This window comes from Rhinatrema bivittatum, chromosome 5 (genome assembly GCF_901001135.1).
Source record: "Rhinatrema bivittatum chromosome 5, aRhiBiv1.1, whole genome shotgun sequence".
Taxonomy (NCBI): Eukaryota; Metazoa; Chordata; class Amphibia; order Gymnophiona; family Rhinatrematidae; genus Rhinatrema; species Rhinatrema bivittatum.
In genome coordinates, this window is record NC_042619.1 from 328,439,975 (window position 1) to 328,445,974 (window position 6,000).

Below are 6,000 nucleotides of genomic sequence, written 5' to 3' on the forward strand. Positions count from 1 at the left end.
GGGCTTAAGTACCCTGCAGCGTCTGATGTCATCAAGGGGCGTCCCCGAGGTTTCCCGCGCTGGCTCCTTTAAATCTTGGCCTCAGACGCGCGCGCGTCTAGGGGGCGGGGCCAGACGCCGAAGGACGCCGGCTGCTCCGGCGAGGCAGCCACGAGGCCGCAGAGGGCCCTGCAGGCCCGGGGGAAGCTGCTCGATTTTGGGGCTGCGGCAGCGGGGATCCGCGGAGGCCTGGGGAACACGGGGCGGTGCCGGAGCCGCGACCAGGTAGACGGCGATCCCGGGACCAACCCGGGATCGCAACATTTCTTTCTTGACTTAAATGCGCAGAGTGCACTGAAGGAATGGTTAAAAGGCCTTTATTTGCAGATCTTAGGTTTCCTTGTGGTTATGCAGGTGGAAAGTAGCATTCAGCTAGTCTATTTGATCCCCATAAATGATTTTGTATAGGATACATATTGTTTTGTATTCGATATGGTATTTAATTGGGAGCCAGTGCAAAGATATTAATGTTTGGGTTACATGATCACATTTTTTGGTTCCTGTTAATATCCTGGATGTTGCATTTTATAGGACTTGCCATGGGCGAAATGTGGATGATGGAAGACCGAGCATAAGAGAGTTAGAATAATCTGTACTTGAAAATATTAATGATTGTAAGACTGTTCTAAATTCATACTGTTTTAGTAGTGGTTTTAATCATCTGAGGGTTAGAAATTTGTTATACCCTTCTCTTAGGCCTGGATTCATCATTCTTCGCAGAATGATGAATCCTGCGAAAAAGGGGGGTGGGGGAGCGAAGGGGGGGCGGGTCTGCGAAAGGCCGCAGCCTTCGCACCACGGTGGTGCACCGGCTGCCGGCTTTCGCACCAAATAGCGCCACCGTGAAAGGTGGTGCTATTGGGCGCGCTACTGCCAACGATATCGTTACTAACATTATCGCCGGCAGCAAAAACACCGCCGACTCCGCCCCCTCCCCGCCCCAACTCCTCCCCTCCCCCTAATTTGCATTATATTGCATGCGAAAAGGCTCTTTTCGCATGCAATATGGATTTATCACATGCGTTAGGGCCCTAACGCACGTGATACAGCTTTAGAAAATAACCCCCTTAATTTGATCGAGATGTGTTTTTTGAATAATTAATTTCGCCATCAATCGTAATTCCTTAATCTCGGGCATTTTCTGCTAGATTTATCTTTGCGTTATCTTCTAGTGTCAGACCCGGAAAGCTGGAGAGTGAAGGTCGTCTTTCCAGTAAAATAATTTGTTTTGTCAGCATTTAGTATGAGTTTTATTGCATTAGAAGTTGCTTGATGATTGACAGATACATTGCTGTCATTTTGTATGTAATTTCAATTCTGTCTTTAACTAGAATTAATATTTGGATGTCATCTGCACATATGTAATGATTGAGACCTAGCAAGTAAATGGCAGAGTGGAAGCATGTATATGTTGAACAGGGTGGAGGACAGTGAGGAGGCTTGAGGAACTCCAGTACTAAGGTTTATCTTGTCTGAGGTAGAGTTGTTTATTTTAACTTGATAAGAGCGATTAGTGAGGTATGAGGAAAACAATTGGAGTGTAGTTTCTGCTAATCCAATTTCTGATAATCTGCCATAACCTGAGTTGGAAAATGACCCCCTAAGTTTGGAAGCATGGGTTAGACTTGCACAGTCTTAAAATTTTTGTTAATTTAGCCTTAACTAGCTTGTGAAGGAATGTATGTTAGATCCTTCTTAAAAGCCCAGTTCAAGGCATTTAGCCTGGTCTACCTCAAGCCACAGACAGGAAGGGAGTTCTGCTCTGAGGACATTCTCCTTAGAAAAAGATAAGAAGCTAGGCCCAAGGAGAAGCCCCCCCCCCCCCCCCCCCAGTGAAGAGAAGAGGGGCAGTGCTGAGTCACATGACTGAGGCAAGGTCAGTTCGGCATCAATTTGGAAAATGGCACTGACCAGGTTGGGTGCAAGGGTGCACCCATCCCTGATGCGGGATACATTTTAAGGTAAGGAGGGTTCTGGAGGGGTGCATGGATGAGGTTAGGGTGCAGGGGTGTAGGGATGCTATACTTTATTTTTTGGGGGTGGGCTTGGAATAATATTGGGGGCTGGGGGTAGGGCTTGGAATAACTTCAGGGGGCCAGAAGCTTGGACTTTGGGGGGATCCATCATCACTGTCACCACCACATACATAATTTAAACTTGTACTCCTATTTTCAGGAGTCAGGGCCGCCTCGATCGGTGCCCTGGGTTGAAATGGGGGTCAGCTCTGACCTCTGCTCAACCTCCCTGTTTGGCCACGGATTATTTTGTTTGGGGCCAGCAATCTTTTAAGATGATGGCAATCATATGAGATTGGGGCTGTCATCGCATTAAAGGGCTGCTCACCATGTTCTTTTGTGTCACGGTGTTTAGCCATGACACAAAAGAATGCTACAGACAGCCATGATGTGTTTATGGGGGGAAGGAGTCCCACTATCATGGCAACACCCACCCCCTCCACAGTGGGAACCCCTCCTGCATAAACACATCGAAGGGGTGAGTTAGCCAAACAAGTAGACCTGCTATTGAGCATGTCTAAAGTTAGCCAGATAAACTAGCTCTTGGGTATATTCAGCAGTGTGGCTGTGCCACTGAATATTCCAGCCAAGTTAGTCAGATATGTTTATCTGGCTAACTTGCTCAGCTGGTTGAATATAGACCTTCATATTTCTATAGGCATAACAAAGCCATTTATAGTCCTATTGATTTCAGTTAGATTTGTCATGGTTGGTCCTCATGTTGTTTCTCTACTGTGATACTGAACCATCACACTTAAATAGATGGGGCAGTTTCTGTTGAGGAACTTTAGTTCCTGGTAGCAGTATGTACAACCAAAGACATATAGACAAGCACATTATTAAAAATGAAAGAAAGGTTAGTTAAGATACTACTGCCAATTATTTCACTTGGATTTTATTAGAATTTATGAGTTCAAATGGATTTGTTAAGCCTTACTTATTTGAAGGAATGACAAGTTACATTAAAAAATTATTATACTAACTTGATAGCCATGGCATTTCCCTGTTATATAATTGCTATAATATACAGTATCCTAAAAATAGTAACACTGTTCTTTAAAGGTTAAGCAATAAATGGCTTATAGACAGCTATTAATATGTCAAAACATAAATCATTTCTAAGCTGTAAAAATATAATCACTGTATATAATCCTTTATGAAGATATCATGGAACTGACTAAACTGCTCTTAAACTAATTCTGTTTATAAAGGGCATCTGTCTTGTAATGTCATCTGCTGGATTATACAATGTTAGCTTGCAGCAGACACAGGAAGGATACTTTTCAAATCCCTTTACCCTGATAAATTAGCCTGATTGAAAATTGCTGTCCTGTGTCAGGCTGATAGTACACACATTTTTAGCCAGGTTAAAAAAAGAGGTGTTCCCATGAGCATGTTTTAGGTCCAGGAATAAAGCAGCACACATGCATGGGATTTAGAAATTCATGCATGATATTTTTCACCCATTCATCCGCCAGCACAAATAGCAGAGACAAAGCATGCAGGATAAATGTTTCTGTAGACATTACATGCAATGCAGACTATTCAAAACTGCTTCTCAGCATATATGACAGCTGTTTAGAAGATCATGTGTTATTTTATTTTTTTATGGCACACAGTCAAATTAGCATTATTTACCTGTTTCACCAGCAGGGATAGGTAAACCAGTTCATGCTTAATTTGAGTCACCTGTAGAACAGAGGGGGGCTGAGGGAGTGTTCAGATTTTCTAAACTAGATTTGAGCCCCGTGCTATTTGGATCAAACCTAAGGCAGGCTGACTTCAGAAAGCACAATGAATTTATTTGTTTCTGTTCTAATGTATGGGGTTTCTCTGAAACTACTCTATGAGTCATAGAGTATATATGTGACATCATTCTCTTTTGAATTGGACAAGGGAAAAATGTATACCAAAAATTACATTCCCAGAATAATCCAAATCTCTCTGCAATTGTTTGATAATTTAGTTAGACCTCCAAAATTGTCATCAGCTATTAGCTGAATTTTGCACAGGAAGTCAGGAACTGGTTTCCTTTACAAATGATGCCCTGATTTTAGTACAGTGTGGTATTTAACACAGTTGCTGAGTTCCCAAGATATGTCACCTAGCTGACTTTGAATATGGCTTTTTAAAGTATTTCATATTGGAAGATTCATGGGGGAAGGCAAAATTCTACCTCCTTCTTGTTTGGCAGCCTGACTGGTAGAGAGCCATAAATTCCTGTGTTTTCCACCCTAAATGGAGACTTTCCAGTGACCTTATTCTGGTGTGACAGTTCAGGAAGATAGCCTGTACCTAAGGGAGTCTATATCTTTTTAGTGAGGGATGTAAACAGTTCTATGGGATCTGTTGTAGCGGAAATCTGCAGATTATTTAAACTAGTGGGATTGTTGACTCCTGTTGTGCAGCTAACCACTCAGGAATATATTCAAGATATTTTTGTTCTAATTATGGTATCAATTTGTGGATGTAATGTGTTTGCATTAGATGGCTTTTCATAAATATTTATGATCTAACAAAAATAACTTGTAGAAAATTATAGACATTGAGACAAAGAATATTAAGACAACTCACTACCTCCTTAAAGGTTTATATAAAAGAAACTAATGTATCATATTTTGATGATGTTAACCTATAATGTGAATGTTGCTTTTGTAAATTGTTGTGATCGTCTTCTTTTGGAATGAGAGTATATCAAATGCCTAAATAATGTAGGAAGAGTATCTTTTGCAGTGGGCTAAATGCCAAAATCCTTTTCCACCTAGAAGGGGTTGAAATGATGTGTTCTGTTCTTATAGAAAGGAGGTATGGTGATACAACAGTGTGATGTATTGAAAAATATGAAACTTGCTATAAAAGCTTTTCATGTTGAAATAGTTTGCATGAAATAACATAAGACCAATAAGCCTGACTTCAATGCCGGGAAAAATAGCGGAAACTATTCTAAAAATCAAAATCACATAGACAGACTTGGTTTAATAGAATACAACATAGATTTACCCAAGGGAAGTCTTGCCTCACAAATCTGCTTCATTTTTTTAAGGGGTTAATAAACATGGATAAAGATGAACCGATAAATGTGGTGTATTTGGATTTTTAGAAGGCGTTTGACAAACTCCCTTGAGCAGCTTATATGAAAACTAAAAACTCATGGAATAGGAGGTGATGTCCTGTCATGGATTACAAAATGGTTAAAAGACAAAGAACAGAGAGTAGGATTAAATGGCCGATTTCCTCAGTAGAATAGGTAAACAGTGAGGTGCCTCAGGGATTTGTACTTGGACCAGTGCTTTTCAATATATTTATAAATTACCTGAAAAGGAATATGAATGATGTAATCAAATTTGCAGATACAAAATTATTCAGACTAGTTCTATCACAAGCGGATTGTGATAAATTGCAGGAGGACCTTGTGAGACTGGAAGATTGGGCATCCTAATAGCAGATGAAATTTAATGTGGACAAGTGCAAGGTGTTGCATATAGGGAAAAATAACCCATGCTGTAGTTACACGATGTTAGGTTCTATATTAGGAGTTACCACTCAGTAAAAAGATCTAGGCATCATAGTAGGTAATACATTGAAATCGTCGGCTTAGTGTGCTACAGCAGTCAAAAAAGTAAACAATGTTAGTAATTATTAGGAAGGGAATGGAGAATAAAGCAGAAAATATCATAATATCTCTATATCTCACCATGGTGAGACTGCACCTTGAATACGGTGTACAATTCTGGTCACCACATCTCAAAAAAAGATATAGTTGCACTGGCGAAGGTACAAAATAAGGGGGAATGGAACAGCTCCCCTATGAGGAAAGGCTAAAGAGGTTAGGGCTGTTCAACTTGGAGATGCTGGGGAGGGGGGGGGGATATGATAGAGGTCTTTAAAATCATGAGATGTCTAGAACGGGTAGATATGAATGTGTTATTTTACTCTTTCGGATAAT